The sequence below is a fragment of the Aquila chrysaetos genome, chromosome 17 (genome assembly GCF_900496995.4).
Source record: "Aquila chrysaetos chrysaetos chromosome 17, bAquChr1.4, whole genome shotgun sequence".
Taxonomy (NCBI): domain Eukaryota; kingdom Metazoa; phylum Chordata; class Aves; order Accipitriformes; family Accipitridae; genus Aquila; species Aquila chrysaetos.
Window position 1 is genome coordinate 23,788,307 of NC_044020.1, and position 16,017 is coordinate 23,804,323.

Below are 16,017 nucleotides of genomic sequence, written 5' to 3' on the forward strand. Positions count from 1 at the left end.
AAAAAATGACAGGTCCATGAAATGTGGAAAGGGTGTGGGATGTGGGAAGAAGCTGGCAATGGTGGCAAGAAAGGTGTGAGCCCAACATGTCTGGGGGGGGGAATAAATCCTACCCTCTCAGCCACTTCAAAAATTTAAATCCATCATACCGCAGTCTGACTATGTTGCAGTAATTAATAGGCTTACTCGTAAAGGGTGTGGAGAAGATGTACTTGCAGAAGGGGAGGATGTAGTTACCTGCAGGGTGACTTTGAAAAGAGCTCCGAAAGGAATGGCTCCAGCAGGCAGGAAAGCCTAGATTTAGTTTGACAGGCTATCCCAGTCAGGACTATACTTCACCCTCTCCACTCCTCAGGAAAAAAAGAATATGAAGTGCTTGGAGACAGTTCTTAGGAACTGCCTGTACATCTCCACTATTTTTGTTTTTCAGCTGAATTTGTAAGTCCAAGCAAACTTTGCGTAAGATGGGCTCAGAACAATTGTTCTGAAGCGGGGGGGGAATGGTGGGGACTAAAATCCTGGTGATAAATGTGAGTCAGACGCAGTTCCCATGGGGGGATGTGCTGTGAAGTTCAAGCTGAGCCCTGCCCTGTTTTCTTACAAGCTCTGAAGGCAGGTGCTTGCAAGCCTTTGCAGAGAGCTGCCTTGCGAGCCTTTAGCTGTAGTCAATGACCCAAGCAATGCAGGGGCTCTCTCTAAGTACTACAGCTTGGTTGGTTTGGTTTTTTTTTTTCATCCTGCTTGCCTTCTTTTTTTTTTTTTTTTTTTTTTTTCCCCTCCACTGCTGGCAGGAGGCTCAAGACATGAAGGCAGGCAAAGGTCTGAGCACCCTGGGAGGACACGGGTGGGCTGCATAGCCCTGGAAGCTGTGCCAGGAGTTTTGCAGTGGAGTAAACAAGTCTGGGCTGCTGCTGCTGGTGAGAGGCACCCATGGGTCCCAGGGGGGCAGGGGGCTGCTGGCCTTGGGTGGGAGCTGCTGCTCCAACTAAGGAGCACAAGGGCTAACTTAGCACAGCCCCAGCTGGGTTTTGTTGGGTTTCTATGTTTAGAGGGTGGTTTATGCCTATGGCCATGGTATAATTATGATGATTATAAAATAGCCACCTCTTCAGTTTCTGCCTGTTGGCAGCTCTGAGGAAACGACCTAATTTGAACTGCCAGCAGCGTGGACCCTGCACCCTATCAAAAGTCACTTTTAAAGGAACCTAGAACATCTAGACAGTTGCCAGACTTTGCTGGCAATGATAAAAATAGGTTAGTGAGATTTTTCCACTGCTGGACACAGGCTTCCACATGTGTGGCTCCTACAAAATGAATCCACAAGGCAGCCATTCATGGCATGTTGAATGCTTCTCTTCTTTAGCTGCCTGTTTCTTGTTCAATAGATATTCAGGCTGCGGCCGAGAAGTGACCTTTTATGCCTTGTTCTTAACGCTGGCGTTCAGTCCCGAACTTGCCACACACTGGACGACTGCGCTTCTGCTGCTCTGTCCCACCGGCCAAACCGCTCCCTTTGAAACACTAACATGGTAGGTCCTGCTGGATAAAAAGGAGTTTGCGTCTCAAGATGCTGCTCCTTGGCCGTGTATGAGGAAGGAATAGGGTGGAGGGGAGGTTGTACCACAGGACAGGTTTTGCAGCTTTGCACTGGTCCAGCCTGATGCAAGCCGTACCTTTTGGTTTACGCTGGTACCGCCTCTGCTCGTGGAAAGATGGGGGAGTACTCAGCAGCCCTTTCCAAACCCACAGCCTCACCTCAGCTTGAGGTTTGTAATTAAAAGAATAGCTTTAAATATCCTTGACACTCCTGTTGCTGGGATTTCTTGGTACCTGTCCTTGCCTGGGTACCCGAGCGTGTGGTTATCCTGGCAGCGGAGACGCAGAGCAGAGCGAGTTCCCAGGAGGGAGGCGGATATCTCAATATTTCAGGTTACGTCCCATCATCAGTAATGCAACAGGGGCAGAGGAGAGATGGGGCCAGTGTTCAGCAGGTCATGATTCATGACTTGGTTTACTTGCAGGCTATTCAGGGCACAATGTAAGTACAGACAGATATTAAAAGTGGCAGTGGGTGTTTAATAAAGTTACTGTTTTGCCGCCTCTTGTATGGGACTAGCCACTCCTTTGCAGTTCTCTGTGACTTTATTCTGCATGAGAGTGAAGACAGAAAAATCTTTATTGTTCAGGGATGCCAGTGGGGTCTGTCTCTATTTTCAGATGGAAATTTCAGATGAATCTGGCCCCCTAAAGCCACACAGCCTTGCTGTGCTATGGGGCAGGTTGGTTGCTCCACAGCACTGTGGCTGCCTTTGCTGGATGTATGAGGAGGGAGAGGAGAGAAGAGGCAAAGTCCACGTTAACCACTACTGTGTGCCTTTCCTTGACTGGCTTTATTAGTATAGTCAGTTTGCAAAAATTTTCCTATCAATCACGTGGGTGAGCAGGGACATATCCCATGTTTCACCAGCCATGATGAAAAACCCAGCTGCCCTTCTGTGTCCAGTCGCGCTCTTACCGCAGCCATCGTTGTATCTGTTTTAGATGAGAAACTACTTTATTTGCAGCGTGAGTCCTAGGGGCAGCTTCTCATCCTGCTTTACGGTACCAAGAGACAGCCCCCCCAGGAACCTCCGCTCTTACAGGGCGGCTGCTTTGTAGCACGGGAACACTGTGATTTGTAGGCCCTCAGCTATTAACATCACCACACTGCCAGCTGAAGAAAATTATTTTCATTTTGGCTTGCTTTCTATTTTCCTTCTTTTTAAAATTTTCCTAGAAGCCATGTAAGCATTCAGCTTTTATGCGTGGCACAGAAAGGGACTTTTTTCTTCTCTTGCGCCGTCTGTGGCTGCAGCCTTTGTCCTCTGCACCGAGCTGAAGGTTTTCGCATGATGTGCACACCAAAAATGCTCTTGAAAAGAAATCAGGGTGGCAAATATGGTGTAAATAGGTGGAAAAGGGAAGACTAAGTCCTACCCACCTGATCATGCAAATTGTGCTTTAAAGTCTGTGAGGTGAATGAGTGAGGCCTTTCCCTGTAGAAGCAGAAAGGATGACACACTACGTGCTTTAATTTTTACACCAGAGGCTATAAAAATCTCCAGGATGTGAGGACAGTAAAGCTTAAAGAGAATTAGGACCACAGGCTCACAGAACAGTGCAGCGTGGAAGGGACCTCGGGGCGTCCAACCTCCCGTTTGAAGCAGGGTCAGCCGTGAGACCAGAGCGGGTTACTCGGGGCTTCACCTGACCCGATCTTGAAAACCTCTGAGGATGGAAACCGCGCAGACTCTTCGAGCAACCCGGTCCACTGCTTGGCCGGTGTCCTGGTGAGAAAGTTTCTCCACATGAGTTTGAACTTCTCTTGTTTCAGCCTGTGCCTGTTGTCTCACCACAGCGAGGAGCCTCGCTCTGTCTTTTTTGGTCTTCTCACAGATACTGCAAGGCTGCTGTTTAGCCTCCCCACCCCAAATATTCTCTTCTCTGGGTCAAACGAGCCCTGTAACCCCAGCATCTTCTCACAGGGCACATGCTCCATCCAGCATGCTGACCATCCTGGTTGTCCTCCACCGAGCTCGCTCCAGTTCATCAATGCCTTTGTGATGCTGGAGGGAGACAATACTGGGAGGCAGTCCCCAACCTGTGCTGTTGCCATGGGGTTATCACATCTTCCCAGGTGCAGGACTTTGCTGTCATCTGTGTTGAATTTCACCAGGTCTCTGCTGACCCCTTCCTCCAGCCTGTCTAGCTCTCTGGACAGGAGCCCTGCTCTCAAGTGTACTGACCGGTCCCCCTGCAGATGTGAGGAGAGCGCACTCCATCTCCTTGAGATTATTGATACAGATGTTAAACAGGACAGTTCCCTGCAGACACCCACAGTGCCCCACTTATTACTGGCCTCCTTTTAAAATGAATGTCTCTTTTTCCACATCTGGAAGCTTGTCCCACCCAAAGGTCCGGTTCTGACAGCAGCAAGTACACCAAATGTAGGGAAAATACCTCACCACCATTCTGGGATAATCTTCAAGACATATCTTCCATATAGGGCAGTTGCCTGAAAAAAGTCATCACAGCCATGGTGTTTGTCCTGTGGCTTTCTGGGAAGAGTCTGTGCGCTTTGGCTCTCCCTTGGGAAGCTCCAGCCCGTTAGTAGCCAAGGTTAGAAGAACTATACTGATGAAAAACAATAAGCGGTTTCTTTTGTACTTTATGGCTTTGCGAAGGATAGCGTGCCCATGCTCAAGGACTTTATTGTGGAAAAAGAAACAAAATTGAAGGTGGAAACGGCAGAAAACCGAGCAACCAGTAAACGTGCCGCTTGGCAAGTCGTTCCCATCAAGGACTGCTAACCCCCCATGCCAAGGTCCTCTAGAAAGAGTAAGCATCTCCTCTGTGCGAGGGCCAGCTTGGCTGCGCCCTTGACTTGGCACTGCAATTAGTAAGAGCTAATTTTTGCTGCCATCACTTCCGCTTCCTGAGCCTGTCGGCGTATCTCGCGAGCTGCTTCCTCTGCTTCTGCAGCCCCGTGGACACAAGTGACCGCATCCCTTCTCAGAAGAGCGAGCCCCTTGCTTACTGCTGATGGCATCGCGTTACACCGCAAGAGAGGCTCTTCTCCTTCTGGCTTGCTGGCAAAGGTCCCATCTTACTCCTGGGGAAGGTTTCTACTAAACAGTTTAGTTTTCCCTTCTATAAGCATTTTGGTTTTGCAATGCCCGTCACATTTATCTGTAAAATTAGCCGTGCAGCTGGTACTAGCTATTCCTCCGTGCTTTTTGTGATCGGACCCTGTTATCAGCACCTTAGTGTTGCCAGAGTTCAAGTGCCTGGACTAAAACTTTCTATGCTGCCTGCCTCAAGTTGAATTGTTTTTTTGTATGTACTGAAGTTATCAGCAAACGGAGTTCGGTTATTGCCAGCAAAGAGCTTAGAGGAAAAAATGTTGATTTGCCAATGTTCAGAGGAAACAAAAAAAAAATTAGCAACCATTTAACTGAAGTACAGCCTCTGTTTTGGAGGCAGTGCCTGAGGGTTGTGGGTGGTTTCTGCTTTTTTTGTTAGAGATGTGCCTGTGACTTCTTTTTAGAAAGGAAAAGAGCACCCAAGTGTAAGCTTCTGGGAGACACCTTCATTGGTATGGTCCTGCTAGACCTGGAGGTGAAGCCACCAAAATACATGGGCACCTAAGCGTGTCCCTGGGACTAACAATGCAAAGCTCAAAAGCTTTGCCTACGCTTAGCCCCGCATGCACCTAAAAATGTGTAGATAGTCATCAGGCTTTTCCTGGGAACAAGAGCTGTGCCATAATGCAAACCAGATTCCCTCAGCCTGGTCAGAGCCGAGCTGGGTGGCTCTTGCCTTGGGCTGTCCCCAGGAGGAGATGGCCTCACCCGCCTCCCTGGGGAGCTCCCTCCTGCGTGGGAAGGTCTGTCCTAGATGCTTATGGACACCTACGGCATACCTGGAAGATGGTATGCGGTATAAATACTCCAGAGGCAAATTTTCTCAAGGACGTGGCAGGAGGAAGGGCCCTTTTATACAGCAGACTCCCAGAGGAGCCTCTTCTCTGCCCAGGGAATGCAACCCACCAGCTTCCATGCTCATCTCTCTCTAGATGAGTGCCCAAATTACTTCTCCGTGTGCAATGCCTGGGCGCTGGGTGAAGGAGACCGGGCTTTCTCGGCCCTTTTGAGGCTCTGGTTCACCCAGGCCCACGGCACACACCTCTGCTGTCAGCCTGGTGCAGGAGGAACACGTACTCTTCTGGGGGAAACCATGATGAGCTAAAAACCTGAAAGCGTCAGACCTGGCACAAGCATGAGACCTGGCGCAGCCCGGCTGTAGGCTGCCACAAAGCACCCGGGCTACTGAGACGTGTCCGGAGGTACCAGTCTTTCATCTGCTCCGGTTTGCTGCCGCTGGCAGGACAACACCCTGCAAATTTGCTGGTTTCATTCAGATTCGCCTAGGCTTTTCCCCTGCCACCCCCCGGGCTTCGCAATGAAACACAAACCAGAATGTGTCTAGCAAGACTTAAAACAAGGCTTGTCATCAGGGGGAGTGTGGGAACATGAGGTTGCAAGTGAAGAAAACATAAAAGGTGGTTAACCTGCCTTAACCTCTCCTGGCTGGAAGTCACCCAGTGCCCAGGCATCGCCCTGACCCAGGGTGCCTCGCTCCGGGGTCTTTCGGAGCCAGAGCCGTCGAGGGAGACAGGCTTTTTGGATCCTTACTGGTATCCCAAGTGCCCGACTGGTCGTCTCAGGAGGTGTAGCTGCTGCGTAAAAACCTATTGATCTGGTTTCGGGTGCCCTGGTAGGCAGCCTTGAAGTTTTATCTCTAGTCAGCCCTCCTGGCTAACTGGTTCGTGTTAATTCTCTCAGCTTGATAGTAAATACTGCACGGCAGACTTCACAGGACCGCGTCGTTAAAACTCGCTGTCGTCTTGGGTGCGTTGCCAAGCTCCTGTAGAAACTGCACATGACACAACAGCGGAATGTGCCAGACGATGCAGAAACATCTCGCTGTGCTGCAGCTGCGAGAGCAGGTTTTTCTCATGCCCACACCTTCGTTGCTGTCCTGGTGTTGCAATACGCAGGACAGCTTGATGCTCGGCGAGACGTACGACTTTGAAGCTCAGCGGTTGTGGCACTTCTTGGAGCTGGGAGAAGAGAGCTAGCAGTTCCAAGAGCATTCGTGCATTTTACACAATGACCTCTTTTATAAGGAAATACTTAGCACAGCCGGGCCTCTGCATCCCCAGGATGGTACAGGGAGGGTTATGCTCCTCCTTTTGGGACCTTTTTGATTTTCCTTGTTTTGTTTCAACAGAAAAATGAAAAATCCCAGAGTAGCCAGTGACCTCTTTCTTTGTGCCAATCCTCAAAGCTACCAGGCAGCAACGGAGCTGGAGGCACTTCTCCAAAATCCTTGGGGAGGGCCCTAGCCTCTGTAACCCAAAATGGACAAGTAGGGGCCGAGGGCACCACATTCTCCTTCCCCCCCCATCCCTTTCTGACATCGTTTTAAAATAAAGCAATAAACCATTCCTCGTGTTTCCTAGAAGCAACACGGAAAGCTTCCCGCGGGTGTCCTGTGCTGCGACCTGGAGCAGGACGACGGCAGCGCAGAGAACAAGGTGAGACTTGCATCAGGGGAAACGAAAGCTGAGGAGAGGGGCTGGGAGAGTAGGGGAAGGGAGAAAAACTAGGGATGGAGGAAAGGGTCAGCGCTGGAAACAGAGCGGGGAAGGCAAACGCAGAGCATAGGTATAAGGATAAAGATGAGCAGGAACACCGAGTTGTGGGGAATGACAGGAACAGGTAATGTCTGGGAGAAAATGTAATGGCCTGGGTGTACGGGAGATCAGACTAAAAGATATAAAGGGCTCTTCTAGCTTGAAATGCTGGCACTACAAAAGGGTCTATCAGATGGCTTTTTAGCTCAAATGATGAAATCAAAGACTCCAACCTTCTAATCATCATTATGTGGCAGTATGACCCCTGTCCAGGTTGTGGCTGGGATAGAGTTAATTTTCTTCATAGTAGCTGGTATGGGGCTATGTTTTGGATTTGTGCTGAAAACAGCGTTGATAACCCAGGGATGTTTTCGTTACTGCTGAGCAGGGCTTACCCAGAGCCAAGGGCTTTTCTGCTTCTCCCCCCACCAGCGAGGAGGCTGGGGGGGGCACAAGGAGTTGGGAGGGGACACAGCCGGGACAGCTGACCCCGACTGACCCAAGGGATATTCCAGACCATAGGATGTCACGCTCACTATATAAAACTGGGGGAAGAAGAAGGAAGGGGGGATGTTTGGAGTGATGGTGCTTGTCTTCCCAAGTAAAAATTACGTGTGATGGAGCCCTGCTGTCCTGGAGATGGCTGAACACCTGCCTGCCCAGGGGAAGTGGGGAATGAATTCCTGGTTTTGCTTTGCTTGTCTGTGGGCTTTTGCTTTACCTATTCAACTGTCTTTATCTCAACCCACAAGTTTTCTCACTTTTACCCTTCTGATTCTCTCCCCCATCCCACCGGGGGGGAGTGAGCGAGCGGCTGCGTGGTGCTTAGTTGCCGGCTGGGGTTAAATCATGACACCCTGCACCATGAACTGTAGCTTTTGCCATTTATTAACAACATTAAGACTGCAATCTTGGGTGATGTTAGTATGAAGAGCATGGAGGAAACCTCTAATTCATGTGCACATGCATTGCGACACGGATCTGCAAGATCTGTGCTTCCCTTTTGGCAGGAGCTTGGAGGCTCTGAAGAACAAATCAAGGAGCTCAAGGAAGAGAAAGAATGGTCTGGTGATGAAGATACATTGATGTTGTCCTGCTTCAGGCCCAAAGTGATGTGGAGCAAGTTACACAGTTGGGCTCTTTCTGTATTCCTCATTTTCTGAGTTTACTAGGTAAAGTACTTTTAGTTTTGCTGGGGTGCTGGGCCCACATGGCAACAGCTGAAGTCTGTAAGAGCCGTGGACTACAAAACACCGTACCTTCTGGAGAATTATGCCTCTGTTGTCTCAGTCCATTGCCAGTACCTATTTCTGGACTTAAAACATTTTTGTGCCTGACCTCCCAAGCTGTAAAGTGAGGATGAAGAAGAGAATTATAATAATGCCTCCTATTCCTGCAGGGTGTTATGTGAATACTTTCATGTTTGTGGGGCACTAACAAACAATACTGATGAGCATCATCAAAATGCCACATGGAAATTATTAACAACTACTCTGTGAGGAATTAAGATTACATGAAGTAAATATGGCCTCAGTCACACACTGGCTGAAAAGACTAAAAACATCCAAATTACTACCTACCTACTCACTGGCTGAGGCAGAGGTTCTGAGCTAAAAATAGTCTTTAATTACAAGATCACATATACAATAGGCACAACAGAGGCTGAATAAAAGTTGCACCTTCATAGCAGCATTTCCTAATTTTTGAATGCTGAGGTCTACTAACTAACTGAAATAATTTTCTGCATTTTTTTTGTGGTGAAATATTTCTGCTCTTTAAAAAGTGCTGTTGTACGCTCTAAAAAGCAACTGTTCAAGGCTCTGTTGCTGCTGCTTGTCACTGGCTGCACATCAGCTACGCTCTCTGTAAAGTCTCGAACTTGGGTTTTGTTTTCTGCCTGCCAGCTCCGTTTCAAGCAGGGTATTTTCCATTTTGTACGCAACTGCCAGTAAAAAGGTCCCAGAGAATTCCACGCGTGCCTCTGCATCCTCTCCAGATAGCAGCTCCTTTTTATGTTAGTGAAACTATGTTGTGGCTAATTTTGTGCAAATACCTTTGAGGGCAAAAGGTGCTCCTGAACCAGGAACTTAATTTAGCTGCTGATGTGTGGGCTCAGAGCACCTCACTCATTTTCCCCTGGCTAGGCTGGATTTTGCAGATCCAGTAAGTTAAACAGAAATGATTCTTATTTTAGTATTTTATTCGGCACCATCACATTTATACAGTCACTTTTCAGCACAGAACAGGGAGTTCCCTCTCTTCTTCCTCCTCCTTTTTTTTAATTTTATTTTTTTTTCTGTGCTCTCAGGCCCTCAGCCCTGGCAGGACGGAGGAAGGGCGTTGCTCTCGCCCGTGTCCAGCACACTTATTTACGAAGAGCCTTGCCCGCGGGAGTCGTCTTGCCCACCAGACTGGAACCTGCTCAGGCTGCAAAGTAAACGCTCCAAATCCCAGCTTTCGCTAAAGCCAAGCCTGCTGAATAAGCTGTCACCAAATAAATAGCAAAAGAGTGCTTTAAATCCCCGTGGGGCTTGGCCACCTCCTCCGGGCCGGAGAGAAGCACCTCTCTCCTGGTTTTGACGGATGCGATCGCCCTCCTCTCCAAATGCCCGCGGTGCTGCTGGAGACCCTCTGCTTTAAAACAGCCAAGCAGCCTCTAGCAGCGGCACGACGCTGCTCTATCATCGCCAGCGGAGTCTGCACCCGCGCCTCCGGCTGCGGGCCCCGTCCGCCCACCACGCTGGCTCGGGCTTGGGGCAGAAACTATTTCATTTCACAAGGAATTAAGGCAGAGCGGAATGAAGCCCGTTTCTCACTGCACTCCAGCCCACGCAGCGTCCTGCTACATCTTGGACCGGGCAGCGCTGGCTCCCCTCCAGCTGCCCACCTGCACCTCCTCCGTGTCTCTTCCCACTTCACCCTCTCTTTTCCACCTTTATTCAGTGGCTCGTAGCCACATAAGAGAGAGATGCCTATTCCTGCAAGTATTACTCACTCTCCCCGCCACGCAGAGGCTTTCCTGTGGGAGCAGCCCTGCACCACAGGGCAAGCCTCCCCTATAGAGAGGCAGGGAGCTGGATGGGGATTCCCTTTCCATTTCCTCCCTTTGTGTAGACGAAGTTTAAAACAGTGTTTTAAATCAGCGGAATGACTCAGTAAAGCAGCTCTGGCAGGGTGGGGAGCCTAGTTTAGGAAAAAAAAAAAAGAGAGAGAGAAGGAAAGAAAAAAGGCAATGACTTTTGCTTTATGATACATTGGCTGCTACGCAGTCATCAGTACACAAAGGGCTTTTTTTCCTGAGCCATTAACTAAATGAATCAGCAGCGAGCATGCCTCCAGATGCGTCGGGCAGTGTTTCTCCAGAGCCGCATCTCGCCTCTGCTCCGCAGGCTGGGAGGGCACGTATTCCTCTGCCACTGCAGGAACATTACACAAACAGGAAGGTGCTTTTCCAGATGGAAGGTTGCTATAAAAATAAACCATGACTCTTCTGCAGAGAACAGCAAACAGAAATTATGGGAAATATTTTCAGCCTTTGTTGTCGCAAATGGCGCGAGCGTAAACAACCCAGCCAGCAAAACAGGCTGCCACCGCGTGCGGGATAGCGAGTAGCGGCAGCAGCTTCCCCGCGTGCCAGCTCACGTTCGTGCAGCCCCCAAAACGGTGGCAGCGGCTGCGGGAGCCGTCGGCTTTCGCGCAGGATTTGTGCCGTAGCGAAGGGAGAACGTCGGCCCCGGCAGGCGGAGCTGGTGGGCGTCGGGGCGCAGGTCCCGGTGCCGGCCTGGCGAGCTCCGCGGGGATGTTCCCGGCCAGCCCCCACGCTGGAGCACAGAGCCCAGGCTTGGGCTGGGGACCCCCTCTCAGTAAGGGTCTCGGAGTCACCTTTATTTCGGTTCCTTCTTCCCCAGCAGCGACTCAAATTAAGCAGGTGCCCAGAAGCCGCTGGCTTCCAAGGAGGGCTCCTGTGGCGTCGGTACGGTTTCGGGGCGGGCGTGTAATATCTCAACGTGCTGATCCCAGCGTGAAAAATCCAAAGGAGAGATTAAAAAAGGTGGCTGGCAGCCTCCACTCGCCCTTCTGCCAGCACAGACTGCTGCAGGAGCACCGGGCAGCCCGAAGCCCGCAGGTCACTCGTGGAAGGAAAGCGGCAGGGGCACGGCCGGAGGAGATGCCAGGCAGCAGCGGCGCCGGCAGCAGGGATGTTGTATGGACACAAACACATTTATAACGAACCGGAGCTGTCCGTGGGCTCAGGATTCCCATCGCTGCCTGAGCACCGTCACACAACATGCCTTTTCACGTGTTTCTCCTCCCCCTCTTTCTTATTATTCTCTCCCCTTGGCGCTCTCTTTTTCCCCTGACCTTCCCCACCAATGCTTCTGCGCTCCTCAGAGATTACAGGAGCTCAAAACAAGAGGCTCTCGCTACTCCCAGCCACCACGGATCACGGTGTTTTGATTTTATGACCCCTTCTGGAGCTGCGTGTGGCACAAGGAAGAGCCTGAGCACAACTGGAGGGTGCCGAGCCTTTGCCCGAGCCCCCAGGCAGGTGGGGCTTCACACGGGAACACGCCGGGCTGCCCGGCCCCAAAAACCAAGCAAACAAGCAAAAAAAAACCCCACAGCTGAGTTGAGGAGAAGCAGCCATGTGATTTCCCTGTTAAAAGTAAGGGAGAAAGGCAAAGATGAAGTCACCTTCCCACAGAAGAACGAGAGACTGGTTCCCCTCCCCAAAACCTACACAGCAGGGAGTGCTGGAGGAGCTGGGCTCCCTCTCTGCCCCCAGACCAGAAGGCGAGGTGGACCCGAGAGGTGCACTTTGCAGGTAAAATGGGCTGCAGCTTTCTCTCTCGTTCATACTTTGCTCAAAATTCCTGAAAAGAAACCAAGGGAGGAGCTTCACCCCCTGTAAAAATAATACAGTGAGCACAGGGGGCACCAGGAGCATCCCAAGAGGATGGCTTATACGCCTGTATATAAGTGGAACCTTTAAGCTCCTGGCTATTTACAGCTGCCTTGCCGTAAAAATCACACACTTTTCTGCAGTTCACTCCTCCACCACCACCCCTTAGCAGGCTGCTACCACAACCCTGGTCTCTGTGAAGCTGTTGGCTTAATATTCAAGATTTACCAGCCTTTGTCTGATGGGATCACGCAGATGTGGGCACACGGGACACACAAGAAGACTAAGCAATGTGTCCTGGAGTCCCTCAGTGTTGGTTTTGATAACTTACGCTGTGCATCTTATGCTGTGCAGTCTCATCTGGCAGATTTATTATCAGTTCTGAAGGTATGGTTATCATTAAGCTAAATGAGATATCACAGGTGTTTCCACGCTTGTCAGCATTTAGCTATGAAGATGCACGGCACTGTCAGATAATGGATTTTTGTTTTTCTTTTTTTTTAATTTATTGTTCTTGTGCTTAGCACAGCTACGTGAAGAAAAATCAACATTTACCATTCAGCAATAGATTATTTTCTCATGCAATTTGTAGCTAACTTTATAATAAGCAATGCAAAAAATACCTTGGGAATTTCAACTGCTAAACTGAATAGATGTTGATACTCTCTAATGTATCCCGCTTTACAGAAACTAAGCAGCCTGTAAGAAAAGATTTCTCTTTTTGACCAAAACAGAACAGTTAGTTCATGAGGTTTTATGTGCTCTCACCATATAAAACAGGACTTGTTTGTAGAAAATAACGTCTACTTGCTGGCTAAGGCACATAGGAAAAGGTTAATAAACCAAAGTTACCTGTTTACATGTAAGCTATTTGGAAGTAGCAAAAGATTAATAATTATGTTAAAATATGTGATATAGCGGACAGGTATGCGTATGTGAGTGTGCGCGTACTGTTCAGCTGAACAGCCACGCTTCGGGTAACTGGACAAAACCTTACAGTCACTTTCCTTCTGTGGAAACATGCTTGCGACAGTATCCTCGCTCTCATTTCCACTCTTGCAACAACGGTACTGGATTAGTCCGATACAAACAGGCACATCCACGATTTGGCTCTCCACCTCGTAAAACCTCTTCATTAATTAGGAAAAACCCACAGTAACACTTGATAACGCACACAGCTATATCCGTTTGCACCAAGTCTGGCTCTCTTCGAAATTCTGACTACTTGGCTTGGCACTTCCAGTTAAAATTACAATACAGAGGCAAAACAATTCTTCACTTCGAAAGAGGAGATGGCCACGGTCAGGAAGCCACAGCATTTTGAATTTTGATCCTGCCACCCTAGCAAAGTGAGCCTTCTTGAGACTTAACATGCCAAGGAAATACCTAATAAAAGCACACAGGGGCCTAAACCCAAGGTGTCTGTGCAACATGTACCCAGTTCCACTAAAAGTAAGTTGCAGCAGGGAGAACGGCACAAGGAGGGACACGGTTCCAAGATATTAGTACAGTGTGTACTGCAGGTGTAATAGAGAGGCTCGCACAACTAACCGTGCAAGCCTCTTCACCTTGGTGGGCGACCTGGCACGTGGTCGAGGGCTGTCGCTGCTTCTGCCAGTGGCAGCAGCGGGCAAAAACCCACCTGCGTACCTGTGGAGTAGATTCACCTTGGTTTAGCTCCAGCGAAGTCCGTGGAAGCACAGAAGGGATGAATCTGGCCATCTGCGTACTCTCAGGCACGCACCCTTTCCTCCAGCTCTTAACAGCGATATGAAAGAAATCTCAATTCAAAACTTTGAGCCCAACTGAACCTCCAAGTTTAAGGTACAAGCATGGAAATGAATTAAACCTTTCCACTAAAACCACTCCTGGAGAAGCCTACATTTTATGCAAAAGCTTGAACACAAAAGATTTTCCATTTTAAAAATTTGACTGTGCTCATTCAATCCCCAAACTTTTTGAGATTGTATCACATAGCGCTTAGTGATCCTGAATGTCCAAATGACCTTTTTGTAGGAAATGTCATGGGCAGAATATGCAAACTGGGTGCACGACTCTGCCACCAGACAACATCCAAAAGGCACATTTCTGAAAATAAAAGTTACCCCCAAAACACCCCAAATTATTTTTTTCTTTACTGTAAGAGAAGGAGCAGGTAGGAACAGACAAGCTGGCAGTCTGTTGTTGTTTTTGTCCTCCTCATCTCCTGGAAGGGTTGGTTTTGGATCCAGGCAAGTTTCATAGCCAGCCCTAGCAATGAAGAATTCTGCCGTCGTCACCACTAACAGTTTTCAGAGCGCACTTGTAATTGCAATGAAAACTCCTATTCACACCTCTTGGAAATATTGGTTTAGGCTGTTCAGCCGTGGATGAGTGAACCAAGTGTGAACTAATGCACATTCCCCACCAATTCTCAGCTTGTGACAGGCAAGAATAAACTTTTGCTCTAGGAAATGGGAATTCCAGAATCTCTACACAAATCTGTAGATCCGGATATAAATCTGTCCCTGACTATACTGCTTAGTCATCAGCAGTCTTCAGCTACTGCCGGACATAAAACAGTGGTTTACAAGACACAGGAGAAAGAAAAAGGAGAGGAGCAGCAGCATTCAACTTCTCCCAGACACTCTTTATGAACAAACTATGGAGAAATTCAAACCAAAGACCCAGTAACGCTTAATTTCACGAGGTACAAGAGGGACACCCAGATCACTGGAAATATAAAAATTACTCAGCCTTGCCCGTGTTCAAAAGACTCAGGGTTAAACACAGAAAGTGTCAAAGGATATGCACCTCCAGCTTCCTACAACACAGTGGTCTTTCCTCTCAAGGACACGGCGAGAGCCTGGCATCCATTTTAGCCACTCATATTCTGTATCCCACACGTTCACGTGGTTAAAGCTCATTTGGGAACCACGGTTCCCAGGGACTGCAGCCACTTGTTTATGTACCAGAGTAAACAATCTCTTCACTCGAGTCCTCTGCTACTGCCGCAGACGACTGATTTCAGAGACATACTTTATCTGTTTCCCAGGCTGACAGTCCCAGGTAAAGCAGAAGCTGAGACTATCAAACCAAGATCACTTGCTCTACTGAGGTACTCCTCTGCTAACACTGCAGCGTGATATTCCCACTGTAAGATTTGAGGAATGCAAGAGAAAAGCCACAGTTATGAAACATCCTATCAGATTAAACTGCAATGTATCTGAACAGGATGCAGATGTAAATGCAAGGCATACCCACGTAAACTGTCTACAGTTCCTGTTAACCGAAAAAGACAGCAGAGAGCTTAATCCCTTTTGAAATAACTGAGCCACCTCAGCAATAAACTGTTGGGTCGGTCCCAGAGATGATGACGAAATAACTCAAGAAAGCGGTACCCACCAAATACTTAAGCCATCAAGTAATTCGTACAAAATTTTTAACACAATCCTCAGACATTCAAATCCATCTACAATTCAAATGGGATGCTAAACCAATTAATAACTGATAGGGATCTGGTTACACTGCCAGCATTTATAGCTACAGTTTTGCTGCCATTTATTGTTGTGGTTTTATGCTGAAAATATTTTTTTTTTAAAGTAATTCAAGGCTAGCAAACACCAAGCCCATGGTGGACTTCCAACGACACTTCTTTCACTGTCCGGAGTCCCTGAAATTAGGTGTAGTTGCTGAGTTCCTCCCCCTGTTCTGCATACATCTTACTCTTCTGGGCTCTCTTCCCACATATTCCAGGATACCAGCCATACCTTCTGACTCTTGCATAATCTGGAATTTCCACCTACCCCTGGGACTCCGGTGCCTGTATCAGCTCTTTCCTGTCTGTGTGCTCCTCAAGATTAAAATTCATTAAGAATAATAAAGCCAGGAGATTGCA

General features: G+C 48.7%; 1 long non-coding RNA gene across 1 annotated transcript; it reads left to right on the forward strand.

Annotated features, from left to right (window-relative positions):
• The first annotated feature begins 3,637 nt into the window (after positions 1–3,637).
• On the forward strand, positions 3,638–7,659 carry LOC121233892. Its single transcript, XR_005934236.1, has 3 exons — positions 3,638–4,377; positions 6,384–7,138; positions 7,626–7,659. It is a non-coding gene; the product is annotated as an uncharacterized LOC121233892 (long non-coding RNA).
• Positions 7,660–16,017: the final 8,358 nt, after the last annotated feature.